The sequence below is a fragment of the Diadema setosum genome, chromosome 1 (genome assembly GCF_964275005.1).
Source record: "Diadema setosum chromosome 1, eeDiaSeto1, whole genome shotgun sequence".
In the NCBI taxonomy this organism is placed as follows: domain Eukaryota; kingdom Metazoa; phylum Echinodermata; class Echinoidea; order Diadematoida; family Diadematidae; genus Diadema; species Diadema setosum.
In genome coordinates this window covers 47,123,971-47,140,978 of record NC_092685.1, presented here as the reverse complement: position 1 = coordinate 47,140,978, position 17,008 = coordinate 47,123,971, and the positions used below count along the sequence as shown (strand labels likewise).

Sequence of the window (17,008 nt, the reverse complement as noted above, 5' to 3'; positions counted from 1 at the left end):
CAAAACAAAACAAAAGTTCCCACACTTTTACTCAAGTTTACGATTTCATTCCTTTTATTTGTTTTCTTTTAATTTGCTCATTTATTACATCTCGTTAATTCCATTCATTTCTTATTTGCTTATTTCCCATAAATATTGATTCCTCAGCACCGTTTGCGTGTGTAGAACAAATTGTAATAACCCCTAGCTGTGTTACTGTAAGCTAAACCATCCAGGGGAGAAAGAGGGCACCGGTAAACAGGTAAACAATCTGACAATAATTCAATCTGGCAAACCAATATAAGTCCCTAAGGCGCCATCTATCGCTGACGTGTTAACACTGTCCACGGTTACTCCAAGCACAACATCGGAAACTTGGCATCCACTGAGGGCAGGTCATTTTGACTTGGCGACATTGTTCTTCAGCTCAAGTAAATTTCGTGACTACATTATAATCTATGTGTGCACCCAATACACTTACCACTTCACTTCTTATTTGTAAATACGTATGAATTAAGTATTTGTAGTGAAATGATTTTCTCCGATGTATCTCAGAAGCATCAAACTATAGCAACAAAATGTAGGGAAAATCTACCCCTTAAAACCAACTTCATAAAAAAAAAAAATCATGAATGAACATGTAAACAGGAACTACTCACCCACACACACACACACACACACATACACACACACATATTACCCTTTGACATAGATACCCACATAAATATATACTTGATATGATATAAGTATGTGCGTGTGTGTGTGTATATATATATATATATATATATATATATATATATATATATATATATATATATATATCATACACACACACACATATGTATTATATATATATATATATATATGTGTGTGTGTGTGTGTGTGTGTGTGCATGTGTGTGTGTGATTGTTTATGTGTTTATATGGGACAGACTGTACTGGAACTGAAAAAAAAAGTGATGTTGTTCATTTTCCATCTGTGAAGATGGCTGGATAGCCCATATTCAGCTACACTAAGCTGGTCTTCCATGGGGTCCAGTTGGATGTGGGGTGGGACCACTTCACCGGGTTAGACACCCTGCTCTTTGCGATGAATGAATGAAGCGGGATCTTTTACGTGCATGAGCTGTGACTTTCTCATACACGGGACCTCCATTTTATGTCCTATCCGAGGGACAGAGTGTTTTGCCTCTTGCTAGAGGGGACGGTATGTTTACACACAACATTGCTCAGTCCAGACTCGGGTTCGAACCCGGGCCGCGTGATCGTGAGGCAGACGCGCTACCGACTGAGCCAACTCACTGCAGCCAATACAACCCAAAAAGATTTAACAGCAGAATATTCATCGCAACAGTACATTTGTATAGCAGACGAAAATTCTGACAGATGAAAACAAGACAGCGTATCTTGTCCCACGCGAATACCTTTCCCCAGCCCCATTTAGTTACCACAACGTATGCTTTGCTTGTATCATTTCTAGCATACAGTGCAATTCCTTACACCTACATTGTAGGTAAAATTGCAAATACATATTGCATAACCTCTTTTATTTTGAAATCGTTGCCCAGTTGACTGGGAACCAAAACCATGCTGTTTGTTTGTTTGTTTGTATGTTTGTTTGTTTTTAGAAAGATAGAGATAATTATATTCAGGTCCTTGAAATAGTACGAGAATGATAAATTATAGCATTATTCACAGTAAAAAAGAGAACTGCAAAATTAGCACATTAACATAATATTTCTTGAACAGCCCTACCAGTGTCAGTCACGTCCTCGCTTCCCCAAGTTCATGTCAATATTACCTGCAGCCCAATATTTTTAAAATCTCTGTTTTAGGGGGAATCTTTAATAAGAAGAGTCTTAATCGCTTTCCACTAATACACCGCAGAGGAACAATCAAAACAGAATTAAAGGTCAGTAAACTTCAAAGCATGATGAGCATTCTTGAATTCATATGTTTTCATATTTCACATTTTTTGATATCGTATTTTGTGCTACTGATGTGACTTGTTAACGTTGATTTCATTGTAAGTCCTCTCCAACAAATAGCTTTAAACTGTTTGGCTAAAGCAACAAACTTGCTAGCTTCAAATGTATCGCTTCAATCATTTTCTTCTTTTACACAGATTCTTACTGTAAGTTAAACGCAGACAACTCCGGCGTCCTCGAGGTGATTGCAGTTATGTTCACCAATGTCGTTCTGTTCGCACTCGGCCAGGCTATTTGCGTCCCCGGTGCACGCCACGTTGTCCAAGTGAATATCGCCGCTGCCTTCGCATATCGTCGCATCTGTCGCCCGCTAAAAGAAGAGTCAAAGGATAATTCCTCGAAGGTTGTAACAGGTAGCTTTGTTCTTGTTCTTTAGGGTGATTGGAACATCTCCATTACACATCATTACACATTTATTTCAACGTACCTCCACAAAATGGTAACATAGTCAGAGACTCCAACCCAACGCACCTTTTGATCTGGAGATTCTCCCGCCTGAAACCCCTAACAAACGGGAGATTCTAAGTTGATGTGTGCGAAGCGCGAAATTCCCAGGGTTCTAGATGCTCTCTGGTGCTATCTATGGCTTATTTTTTCAACATACGATAGAAATAAGTGAGAAATCATTTCCAACGGGAGACAAAGAGCCAGGGCGGGAGAATTTAAATCTCAAGCGGGAGAACGGGAGATTTTGCAAAAATGGTTTTTCGGCGGGAGATCTCCCGTCGAAAACGGGAGAGTTGGAGTCTCTGCATAGTACGTTTTCATTAGGTTACACGACATGTCTTTCAGTGATTGAGAGAGCACAATTCTTGCAAATACATCATTTAAAAGAAAGCAAACAAGTGTTAGATGGAGTGTGTGCGCGTAGAAGTGTGTGTGAAACTTTTGCTTAATATACATGATGTGATTGGTTTCCATAAGCAATTATTCTATCTAAACGATGAATTAGTAAAACACTATCGTCATTAATCATGTTTTGAGATTAGAAGATCTTTTTGTTCTTCTACTTTTATTCACTGTTTGAAAATTTATCCTGTTCTCATAAATATTCGTAATTTGTTTACTTTGGTTTCTTTGTCGGTTTTCTAACAATCCACTCGGGTAAAGTAAGCTCAATGTATGGTGTGTGATTTAAATGTCGATTATGGTGTTGCTAACGTTGAAATCACAGTGCTACACTTTTTGAAGTATGTGAAGTGAATGGACGTATCTTACAGTCAACTAGAAAATCACATGGAGACGTCAGACCTCTATCAAGCAGCTCATTTTTTCACATACCGTGATTTCCACCCTGTGTTACATTTCATTTTCTACACTCCCACTACGTAATATAAATTAATTATAGTGTACAAAAAGAGTGACGGCAATGCGCTGCGTAATCTAGCTATATTTCCCAATGATAAAGAATCCGTCAAGAGATTCGAAATATTCCTGCATCCACATGGCAGTCCGAATCACTGTCAGAATTCAGTCATGTGTTTTTCTGTCAATATCACCATTTCTTGAAAATTTTATCCAAATCCGTTCGAAACTAGGCCTATACTTGAGATATTTTGCAAACAACAAACAAACTCACAAACCAACTCTTGTAAAACACATAATTCCGTATTCTGGGTAATAACAATGGTTCAGGACATTGCTCGTGCGGCAATTACTCCCATGGTATCTTCACGCTATTAAAGCAAGACACCTACCCAAAAAATAAACATTACCCTAAGCCTAATCCTAATCCATGTATCAAATTAAACCTAAAACCTCATCACTACTGTAACCCCAACCATAAGTCCTTGGATAAATAAGACCGGAGGAATTGTCGCAGGAGCAAATGTCATGTCACCAACAATAGGGAGCTTAAGATTTTCGCGACAGGGACGTTCAGAAGGGAAAAAAACTGTTCTGAGCATGCGCAAAATCTCTCATCAAAAGCGATCTATTTGTAGCTCGCGTCGTGAGAGTTTTCACTACGCGTTCTGGGCTGGTTTTACGTCCGCTCAATTCACGACGCAGAGAGCTACTTGATGCATTTATCTTATGAGGGTGCCAATTTATTTTTGTTAAAGATTGCGTCCTCGCGTAGTCCAGAGCTACTTTGCAACATGACGCAGGGAGAGAGGAGAACGGCGAACGCAATTGTCGACTGCGACGCAAATCTACAGCTCCCTGATAACCACGTGAGTGCAATCTTCAAGTTGACCACAGTGATAAAAGGGGGTAGGCGTACTTTCTCCGATGCATCGCACCATTCCGTGCCAGCAGTTGTTTTTGCCAAATCCATTGTGTCGACACTCAGCCAAGCTGTTTTCCGAGCCGAAACATTTGACGTTGTCGAGGAGAATGGGACCGGAGCCGTAACCGAAAGCGGCGCAGCACATCGCCTCCAAGGCGCCTTCGAATCCCAGCATGCGACATACCACGTCCGCGTCGGTGAGGTCCCAGTCGTCGTCGCAGACGGTTCCCCACTCTCCGTTGTAACGCACCTCGACTCGGCCTTCGGTGTTGCATAAACTACCGACAAGTCTCACCTCGAGTTCGTCGAGAGGATCTATAAAGCAATTTAAAACCGATTTTGAAACAATTTTTAATTTCATCTATTTGTGTGTTCTTCAAATAGGCTGTTGGTACTGACAGCATGCATGGTACATTAAACATTCTTGAGTTCTGTTCAAAATGTTCTATTTAAAAAAAAATATTATCATGACTATTGTGCCAAAACGTGGTTTATAAATTCCTTAACATATAACATATACCGGTATAACATATAACATATACCGGTATAACACACACACACACACACACACACATAAATTATATACATATATATCCACATGATAAATATGTAATGATCTATATTACAAATAATCTTATAATGAATGTTGCATTATTACTTGTATAGATACATGTACATCATATTGCATCATTTATTCCGTAAAGGCCGTGTCACACCTTTCCGGAGAAGCCTTGCGTGCAACTAATAATGTCTTGTGAAGAACAATTTTTACTACCCGGACGTCCCCGCAGATGACCCGCATATGACACATATCTCACCCGTAGTCGCCCGGAGGTGCGCACGCAAATCTTTTCACCCGCAACCTTGTTTAGGCCCTGTCACACCTTTCTAGGCATGCTGAGCCGGCTTGTGTGTTGGGATTTTCCAGCATACCGGACAATTTCTGAGGGCGGACAAGGATTTTGGCGAGTCAGAGAATGTGTCTTACTTGCTGGACGCGTTCTACTTAAATTCTACTTACGGGTATACTGTGTGACCTATGTACCAGTCGCATGGGTGCTGACAACTCAGTGAAGGAATACAGAATGCCATTATCTTGGCTGCATACGGGGACTGCGAAGTACCTGCGTGGGAGTTGCCTGGGAGGTGCTGCCGCTAAGGACCTCCTACTGGCGTTCTGCGTGGACCTCTCCGAGCATCCCCGCGACTCACCCGGAAAATGTTCTGGTCATGCTCAAAACTTGGCTGCGGTTAAATGGGACTTGCGTTCGCACCTCCGGGCAACTACAGGCGAGATACGCGCTAGGTACTGTCAGGTGCGGACCAACTGCGGAGAGCTCCGGATAGCAAATTTGTTTCCCCGCAAGTCAAGAGGCAAAACTTCTCCAGATACGGTATGACAAGGCCTTGAGCATGCTCGAAACTTGTTCCGAGTGAGTCGTGGAGGTTCGCTGCAGAGGTATATGCAGAACACCAGTAGGAGACCCTTACCGGCAGCACCCCTGTAGTTTTACCTATGTTGTCTATCAATAATGCCCTGTCGACTCGCAGAGCTACGGTATGGCCCACATACAAATTAGACATTACGCTTCAAGAACGTGAAGAAGCTGTATTTCAGGACCTGGTTTGGTTTAATGAAACGAACAAAGGGACACATCTCTCAATGCCCGGTTACAAATTTTATTAGTCATGAAAGTGGTGAATTTCCCTCTTCATATTGAAATGCTCGACCTCGAGGGGCAAAAAAAAATGTCCATTAAAAAGGTAACAGAAATGATATTACTACTGAACATACCGATAAACCCAGGTCTGTGTCTAGTTTGCGCATGAGAGGGATTCCGTTATAAAATTATAACTCAAAGACAAATTACACTGGAACAGACACTGGGAGTCCTCTAATTGGGTAACTAGCTTTTGACGTACTTGGCGTTGTTCGTGTACACTGCATACTGGCGTCTTCACCGTGCCCACAGTTATTTTCTCCGTATCCATTGTGTTCGCACTCTGCTAAATTCTCCTCCTCGCTCGTGCATTCAACGTTATCCAGTAGAACTGAACCGGATCCCTCTCCGTAGGCGTCAGGGCGCCCTCAAAGCCCAACATGCGACACACCACTTCGGCGTCTCGACGATCCCAGTCGTCATCACAGACGGTTCCCCAAACTCCGCCGAGAAGCACTTCGACTCGGCCTTCGGCGTCGTTATCGCCACCGATTAGTCGAACTTCAAGGACTTCCGGCCCGGGAGGCGCAGCTGTGAAAGGTAAAAGGTCAGAAGTACAGGTCTACTGTTTTCGAAGGCACGCACGCACCAAAAATGAATGCTCCACCTGAGCATTCTTTTGTTTCCCTCTCTTCATGAAATTTTAAGACATTCTTGATTATATTTTTTGTTATTGTTGTTGTTTTGTTTCTGTTTCTATAGTTCCATAGATCAGACCGAACGTTAAACGTGTTGTTCGAAGAGGAATAAAAGAAATAACTGAATCAAACTGTCAAAATAAAGTAGCGGCGACTTCCCAGCGGTCGGGGAGAATTCTCGTCCACAACCACTGGACAATCTGAAATGCAGGCACCTTGCCAAGTCTAGCAGCGCAGTACTAACCTCCTGTGCTACATATCACGCCCACATCCTCGTCGTGGTTACAATTGTGAATTTTATACCCGTTGTGCCCGCACTGGCCCATGTTAGATTCCACTCCCAGGCAGTCCACGTTGTCGTCCCACCTCGAAGTCGCACATGAAGAGAATCTACGTTGTCTGATTCGATTGATGAAGGACAAAAGAAAAGAAAGATGCAATAATACATTACAAAATGATCTTTTGTAATTGATATTCAACAGAAAAAAGAAATGTCTTATTCCTGAAGAGAGTATTCCTTTTACAATAGGGATAATATTGAAACATAATTTTTTTTTTAAAAAAAACATTGCAGTAACACTGACGAGGCTGATGCCTCAAATTTCTCTCAAGTTATAAGACTTACAACAACCCTTAATTCTTTATTACTTACTGAAATATGCAGGGCGGGCGCTACGGCTTTTAAAGTGGGGCCCATACAGTTTATATTTCTGATGCCACTTCCGGGTTTTGTCATGTAAAAAGAGGGGACCAAGAGTATTCCTATAATCTATTCAATCAATAGAAGCAAGGGCGAATACCCCCCCCCCCCCCTTTGCGCCGGCCCTAATACAATGTATGTTCCAATTCACTTTGTACGTACACTAAAAATCTACAACAATTACTTAAACTCACTCACATCTTAGGCAATCACTTTACATTAATTGATATACACCGAGTATGATAGGCCTATATCAAATACTAACCTCTTACACTGAATGAGGTTGCCGTGTATTGGCATAAATCGCCAGGAGTGTGAAAACCGGTAGACGCTTGAAATTCTTCCAAGATATCCTCATACATGTAAGAGGTCGAATTCCTCGCCAAGGCGTGCAGCGACCCAGACAACACAACAGAGCACCTTTCCTCATCTGTAAGGATGTCGAACAGGTTGTCGGTGATGTCGCTTGCCAAGAAATCGATGTCGACGGTGTCCTGCGCCAGCTCCAAGGCAAGGCAGAGTTCCTGTGTCCCGGTAAAACCTGTCGCGATAGCTGCAAGTCTGGCCATTTAGTTAACAAAGTATTCCAAATCCCATGACGGTAGTCCACCAAAGTTTTTGAGGAAAATTCGGAAGTCATCCACATTTTCGCATATTTCGAGGCCCAGAGGATTCAGTTCTTTGACAATTGATTTGCTGTAGTCCTTCATCAGCCGCAGGAGGGTGGGACTAGCCTCGACCTCTTTCCCAAGAACACTACAGAACGTAGAGAGAGTGTCGTAAGTATAGACAACGTGATCGGTATTTTGAAGAAGCGAGAAAAAGTCGAAGTAACGGAAATCGTCGAAACCGCCGGCATATGGCGCCGAGGACGACTCCCACCTTTCCCATGCGTAGGTGGACATCCCCGCCTCCTCATATGTCCGGGAAGAGGAAGAATATTCTGTGTATCCTCCAGTGAACACTGGTGGCGTGCTACCAGGACTCGTTAAAGTATCGATGGTTTCCACGATCCTGAGACAGACATCTTCAACATCCAATGCTGTACCTTCGCTGGCAGCGGACAGGATTGGGTTTCAAGGCTTCAAGAGGAAAAGCACCGTTTAGTTTGACGGGAAAGCGCGAGGCGATCTTCACGCAGAGCTGTGCGAACCCCTCCGCTTTGGTGCCTGCCGTCAAGGCGGCGCCAACGGCGTCGATAACGTTAGATATGGTGAGGAAAGGGGAGTCTGCGAGTTCGTACCACGGTTTGAGGTCGTCAGGGAGGTCCGTGTAGGGACGAATGCAGTCGTACGCCGCCTGCCAATCTACTTCTAATCCGTCGGGAAGCGGGCATGGGCCGATACCTTGAAGGGTTTTAATCTAAGTCATGACAGCAGAGAAATGATTGTGATCCATAACTTTAAGGAGTGGCAATGACAAAAAGAAAAGATCATGACTTTGTTTTTGTTTTACCTATAGAGCAGCAGGGTTAGAATAATGATGAAAACAGAAAAGAAAATATGAAAACATTCAAAATCCTTTCAAATCACAGTTACAGCCATTACTTGGCAAATCGGCAATGTGTAAATCAACGATTATAGGGCCAAAGAAGTATTCTCTTATAACAATAACAGTTATGGGCCGATGAAAGTGTTCTGCTATATCAATAACAGAATACCAAAACTGACTGAATTTGAGTGGATGCCGGCATTCCCTGAGGGTCCATTATCTGCCATCGTTTTACTTCAATTCTACCTTGTTGATTTTCCAGAGGATATACATTATAACTGTCTCAACGGTAGAAAACATTTAATACAGTCTTACGAGGCACAATCGAACCTTCAAAAAAAGATATCAATACTTTGAAAATAAATCGGCGGGATGGAGCTGCGAATAAAGTGGTGGCGAGACAATGGGGATTCGGAGGGAAAAGTCCAGGTGTAAACTGATGCATGATTTCATTTTTTTTCTCGAAATTTAATTGGTGTAATTTGTTATTGGATTTTGAGAACAAATAGATGTCGTTTATATTCTATATACATATTATATATATATATATATATATATATATATATATATATATATATATATATATTATATTTATTTATATTTTCTTGATCGGATGCTTTTAATATGGTCAACGTACCATGCATATTATGTAGTTCTCAAAATGCTGTTAACCATTTTGTTTGTATACATATCGTACGTGGTGCTCGATCACCTGACGAGGTAAAACTTTGTCAGAAATACGCTTTCTTGTTTGTTTTTCTTTTTCAAACTGGGAAAATTCTCTTGAGGTGTAGTAGATCAGACTGATTTTTAAATTACTATCTGACATATACGTTATGAGGGACGTTGTCTGAATTGTGACTGTTCTTACAAACACAATGTTTTACTAATGTCATTATAAACGTTTCACTTAAAAAGTGAAAAGAGCTTCATATAATACTCATCAAATGCTATACATTAAATCAAGTTATTACCATATTTCAAAATTACAACCACTTACATGATATTTCTGGAATGATGAGTGAATATCCATCAATAATCTACTGAAAATGAAAATTATTCAACTTGTCTAAGAATTTTCAATGTCTTTGATAAGCCCCCAAACTCGAAAATCAACGATTATAATCAGGTCCTCTCGTGGGTACATTCATACTCACACGATTCTAATTTAACCAATCATGGAAAATCAAACGATACTACACTTACCAAAAAATGGAAAGAAAACGGTTATGGGATTATCAAAATTATCAGTTTGAATAAAGTAACAGGTAAATTGTCAAGTTACAGGATGAATCTGTGCAATAATAGATTCTAGCTTTCAACCACTCATCACGCGGTCAATCTGAAACATTCATTCATGCTCATTATTATTGGCTTTTTATTCAACGCACATTTCCCAGAATGTTCATGCTGACTGCTCCTATTCAAACCCTCTTAAAAAAAAAGAAAAAAAAAGAAGAAAACCAACACTCTGGGTATATTTGAGGGAAAGAATCCAGGTATTAACAAAAAACCCAACAACAACAACAACAAACAAACAAATGAACACAAAATTCCTTATATGCCTAATGGGTTATATGACATACACAAAAATGTAGTAGGACTGGTGTTATAGCAGTGCAAAGCACGATAAAAGAGATAGATTGAGAGATTGAGTTGTTGTAAGGCCAGACACCTGACAGACGTCGGACCTATGCATGCTGATTGTAAGGAAAGAATGATTTCTTCATTGATATTGCCTTATCTTAATTATGGTGTTTTAGTATGGGGTAACACTCATCAGAATCTACTTGATAGAGTATTCCTCCTACAAAAGAAAGCTCTCCGTATCATCTGTTATCCTTCCATACCCTCCCACTCAAATTTGTTATTTTCCTCCAATAAGCTATTAAAAATTAAAGATTTGTTTTTATATAATTTGGGGCAATTTATGTACATGTACAGCAACGACTCACTCCCGTCCATTTTTGCTTCTATGTTTCAAAGAAATCAATCATTCCATGAGTATCCCACTCGACGCTCCAATGAATTTCATTTACCTCTTTTACGAACGATGTTTGCTAAGAACACACTTATTTACACTGGCCCAACTTACTGGAATTCCCTGAATAATGATATAAAAGATTCCCCCTCTATATATTCATTTAAAAGAAGATTAAAGTTTTCTTTATTGCAATTTTGTGATCCCACAGAATTGAATTAGCCTGTTGGCTTATTTCAATTCCTTTTCGAAGAACTTGGCTTACAAGTGATATACCGTATTTTCTCGTCTCTCTTGTCCTGAGACACCTACAGAGTAGGTTTGATTTCATTTATATTATTTCTGCATCTATTTCTCTATACTTTTCTATATAATGGTATCCTTTTCACGCATCCCATCATTTTTTTCAATGAATTCTGTCGAGGATCACTGGATCTGTTCTGTCTTTCTGTCCGTTGTATTGTCTTCCTGTTATATTAGTCTTGTCTCGTTCTGTCTTGTCTATGAGTCCCCCTTTATTAGTTTCGCCGTCCCAGTTTCGTTTTCTGTTTACTCGCCTGAGTATGTATGTCTGTTTGATACTTTATCTTCCTAGAGGGCTTCCAGACTTTTTTCTTTTTTTACTTTATTCCCAGTCTTTCTTCCCCTTTTTGCATCAGTTCAATTTCTATTGACATTCTGTACTTGAGGGGCCCACATTCTACAAGCATTGTCTTCTTAGTGGGTCCCTCCATTTTTCGATGTCTTACGTATTATGTCGTCTTTAGCACTTCAGTCAAGTTTCATTACAACGTATTTCTTATTCCAAGGTTCCTCGATTTTATTTTTCTCAATTTACTTTGTCTTGACTATGCAACCTTATTCTCTGTTACCAAAGAAAGTGAAATGTTTATGTTCTTTTCGAAAAATGAAATAAAGCATGAATTGAATTAGGGAGGGGGCACAAGTTATCTAATTACAACAAAATGAAACAGAAAGAACGAAAGGTCTAAATAGAAGGATGAATTTTGTTGACAACACCCAATGAAACGAAGGTCACCTACCCGTAGCTGAGCACCAAGGACCACAGAGGCCAAAATTACGACCTCGACGATTTTAGCCAACATGGCTACCAGGTTGAAGGAAAATATCAGCTCTTGACCGCGTGTACCACCCCAGAATATCTTACTATAGCTGATAATAGATGGAAGGTTAACCAAAATTGCGCCTTTCGCTGCGGTGATTGCCACAATAACTGAGCAGAAATCGAGAAAACTTGCCCTTCATATGAAACTTCAAAATGATTTGTTTGGGTTTTTTTCCTCTTTTTTTTTAATCGTTTATGTCAAGGTAAATTCTTGTGACGAACTGTGATTGGTTTGATTTGTGAGCCCGATTTTACTTTCTGTCGCACTTGAAACTGCAGGTTTGCACGTAGGTAAACTAAACATACACCGTGTTTGGTTGTTGTTGTTGGTTTTTTTTTCATTTTTGTTAATCCTCTATAATTTCCAATTAAAAAAAAAAAATGAGTAAAGTCGATTTACCAACATCCCATAATTGTGGCTTGCTTAACGCCCGCTCTAACAAGAGTGCTTAATCAAAGCGTGGGCTGTGTAATGGGTGTTCAAGTAGGCGTGGACGCTGAGTGCAATGTATCATTGGATAGTCTAGACGACTTGTCCAAGTAGGTCTATAGCCTTTGCAGAGATCAAACATGTCAAGTTGAGATGAAACCCATGAATAAGAATGAGTAGGATGAATTCAGTAGGCCTGTCACTACTTCTAATGATAAAAATGAGCCGCAATTAGCGAAATAAGAGCTCTCCAAAACGACTCGCTTTCAAAATTAAGCCTTAGGTGAAGAGTCATGAACACTAACCAAATTTGCCAGTGATAAACCTGCACTCTAAACTGTACTACTTCATTTTGATATCGTTTTTATTGTTGCTTATAGGAATGGTATAGTTTTACTTGAGGTGGGGATTCAGGTTTTAATTTTCTGTGAGATAATAAGAAATCATCTTTATGAATATGAAAGAGCATACAATCCTAAGAGTAATAAAGGTTTGATTGAAATCGGTTTTGAAATGGCTGAGATATCAAAAACAGAGTGGTCCTAATAAAAGGTGGGTCCCACCTTTTATTAGGAACACTTTGTTTTACTATGTTTTTGATATCTCAAAATTTGAAATTTCAAAACCTATCTTAATCAAATAAACGTTTAATTCCTTTTAGAAATGATCCTCTTTGATATTTCATATAGGTGATTTCTAATCATCTCACAAAAAGTTAAAACCTGAATCCCCATCACAACCAAAAATATACCATTTCTTTAAATCGTTTCGAGGGGAAAGAATCGGTTGCTAAAGTATCTATCGAGCCCTTTGAAGGTTATTCAGAACGTGATCATAATGGCTGATGCATGATGTTCTCTGCGGCCGACATTTTGTTTCAATAAATTGGCGGAATGATATACCGTCTGCTTTCAAAAGTCAATAGCATACTTGAACTTAGCGGATCAGAATCTGCTAAAGATCAAAGAAACTCTTTTGGGTGATCATTTACGCCACAAGGGATTTTTTTTTTTTTTTTTTTTTTTTTTTGATCAGGAGATTGGAGTTACAAGGTGCAAAATATTTTGGAGCTCTGCTGCTTAACATTTTCATAGTTTCAAGTTCGATGATTGAAATGTATTGAGACATCTAGGACATGCTGCAAAAATTAGTACATGTGTAAATGTATTTCAGCCCAGTTAACAGTCTGCTGCAACAGCCATGCAACAATTTCACAGACAGACAGACAGACAGACAGACACACACACAATCACAATCAATTGCTCTCAAAATACTGGACGTTCATTGATATAGATGAAAATTATGACATGCGCTTACCTATACAGGGTTGCTTCTTCCGTGTAAAGCACTGGCTACCATAAATTGCCTCACTAATAAGCAACATTATGTACCCATTTTCATCGGAGTCAATGGGACATATTTGGGAGATAATCTTGTCCAAACGTGTCCACGCTGAGGACGAGTTGTGTTACTAAGAATCTCATTTCCAAGAGACAAATCCCTACGCCACCATGCCACCATACCAAAAAATGGTTCCCCGCGCACCTGGTGGCATAGTTATATACACATTGTGTAACAATGCATGGTTCTTTAATTCTAGTTTGAGTATTTGTGATGCTACATTTATTTTGTCTGCTCCTTATTTACCCCGTCACATATTTAGCGAGGAATAGGAACGCCTGGTCTCAGTTTTTACCATTTTACCCGGAGCTGGTTAGGACAAGGATGGTTACTTGCACCACTTTAACACCGGCTTGGCTTGCTATAATGGTTCCAAATAGTGAGTCATTATCAAACACAGTAAATAAAACAACATGTTACATAAGAAAAGTACATTTTGTCTTGGGGGTTGAGCGGTGGAGTATCCACTTTCATCGATGCGCAGAACCTCTCCATATCCGTACAAAACATTATGTAGCCTTGATGTATCAGAAGCGACAATGCAGAATCGTTGCTTGGAAACTGAAGAAATTACCCTTGACCTATGAATGAATTCAATTTTCATACTATAGCACCCATTATCCAACGAGGATGCTCTTGGGGGAAAACTTAATTAACTTTCTGCAGCTAAGAGCAAGCATTTCTTCTATAGGCTTTGATATGAAAACATATATTTTGTATTATTCTTGCTACTTTGAAAAACTTTCATATAAAAAGTAGAATGTAGAGTGACAGCATGTACTTTCTATCATTAAATCAACCTCGATAACGTTGTCAACATTAGTTTTTTTTTTTTCTGGGTCCAATGCATTTCGAAAGCCAAGCGGAGAAGAAACTCCTGAAACTGGGTCCCGATTTCACTTGAGCGAATTTCTTGACGTGTCATTGAAATTCCGGTTCAAACAAATCATTGGGAGAGACCTAACAGTATAATGCGAGTATTTCCAAAGTTTTGAAGCATCTGTCTATGACAAGTGTGTTCTGAAATTTGGTAAACAATCATTTCCCACATTGATATACATACATACATATAAGATGAGGCTTCGAATCGAAACAAAATAAATGAAGAAAAGATTTGTCACCGTCATCAGCGGTGTATGTTTCCTGACAGACTAACCCTCCGATTAACGCCACAAATTTCCCGATCAACGAACCATATCTTTTTGGGGGTTAACAAACATCTAGGTACACGAAATTTGTGTGTTTCAAAGTAGATAATCTTTGGATAACGAAGATACTATCATTTTCAGATGAACAAACCTTCGGTTTAAAGAGCGTCCCCGTCCTTTTGTTGATATAACAGAACTAACTTGCTGTCGTGAAGTGGGTCGACTTCACGGGGTATATGGACGGTTGAGGTCCACGGGGTTCACACCAATGAGGATATCGGGAGACTTCAGTTTATAGGAACTTGGGCCTTTAATGTTTCTGAATGACTCAAGCAAAAAACAAAACAAAACAAAACAAAACAAAACAAAACACACACACACACACACAAAAGAACTTAAATCCAACACAGGAATCTCTCTTGTGCTAAGAGTTCCCGCTTTTCAGAATACGTCGTACAAACCCGGATTTTCTCCAAAATCGGGATGACTGTCCAAAACTTTGACTTTTCCTCCGACGCAAAACATGTCCTCTTCCTCTTGCCGTTCTTAGAGTGAATGAAACTCACGCGGTCTCTCCGAGCTGACCAGAGGAAGATTTCTGACCCGATCAATCTTTTCTTTACAATTATTATTCTTACTCTAAAATAATCTTAATTTTCCACAAAGCGAAATAAACACGGGCATACCTTTCGGGAATCACAATACCAGGAACTACTTATGTCTGAAAATATCATAGCCGATGTTTTTATTCTATAATTTTCTCCAGGAGAATTACTTGTTTCCCCACCGATGACCACATGATGTCATCGCAAGTCAAGCGGTTTTCTACGAAATACACCCCAATTAAAGCTTTTCTTCGTCTTTTCTGAGGCAAAAACAGTAATACTAGGTGTTACAAAAAAAAATCCCACTTTTGATGCTTAATAGCTCGAAAACTATGTATCAGATAAAACTGTCATTTATATTAGTAATAGCTGAATAGTGTACAATTTAGTTGGAGGTGATTTGAGTATGAAAACTTATATCAGTTTCATAAAATCAAAGATTGATTTCAAAGTTAGGTTCCAAATTTTGGTCAAATTTTAAACCTCTGTACAAAAACCTGAACTTTATACAGTAACCAATGATGTGTATGTGAGTGTGTACTTACAATTACCCTGAACAATGGACCTGGATACCACCTGTTCAGAGCTCTGCCCCAAGGCACATGAATGCTTTATCAATTATTCATGATGGATTGCCCTGGGCACTGCTAGTCTGAATTCCTAGCAAAGGGTGAAATGCATGCACATGAAAAACGTAAGCACATGTTTCCATGTGCTTGCATACACTGCATTTCAGAATGAATAAAGACTAGCTATGATGATGGAATTCCTCATGAATGAATAATAGAGCATTCAAATCCTGGTCATTGTCCAGGACCATTGTCTGGGTGTCAACTACACACTCCCATACACACCAATTGACTTCTGTGCAAAGTTAAAGTTTTGTACAGGGGGTTGAAAATAGAGCAAAACTGAAAAATTAATGTTTGATTTAATGAAACTGAATCATGCTGTCATTTCAAAATTGCCTCCAACAAAATTGTACAATATTCAGCTATAGCTCATATCTATGTCAGTGTTATCTGATATATAGTTTTTGAACAATCAAGGATCAAAAGTGGGAAATGTTTTTGTAACACCTAGTACAATTGAATTAAACTGTATGCAAATCCCTTTTTAATCCCGTTCATGCGCTGTAGGGAAATGTTCCATTCCAAGAATCTTGCTCAGCCATAATGATTATAATATTATCGAATTTACTTTCACCAATTAAAAAATTAATCTTGTCAATTTTCCATTTTCCGACAGTGCTATGCCAACTTTCGTGATTACTGATGTCTGACGCAATACAACACTCTTTGATGCAGTTTCCCTTTCAGCAGCGAATGATAACAACCTCATTCTAAGGGTCAAACTATGTAGCTACTATAGTAGCTCCATGCTTAAACCATCAAAATGTTTTGTTATACACATCACAAACCTTTTTGTTGTCTCGTAATGGAACGCTCTATTAACCTTTCTGAGCCAAGGACCTCGGACAGTGTGCACAATACTATGGAGTTTTATGTGCCAGTCAGCACTTATAGCACACAGAGGGTTAATAATAAAGAAATAAAAGTCATTTGCAGAAG

At 39.5% G+C, this 17,008-nt stretch overlaps 1 pseudogene; it reads right to left on the bottom strand.

Annotated features, from left to right (window-relative positions):
* Nucleotides 1–2,117: 2,117 nt before the first annotated feature.
* On the bottom strand, nt 2,118–11,833 carry LOC140241940 (uncharacterized; annotated as a pseudogene).
* Between the last annotated feature and the right edge of the window lie 5,175 nt (nt 11,834–17,008).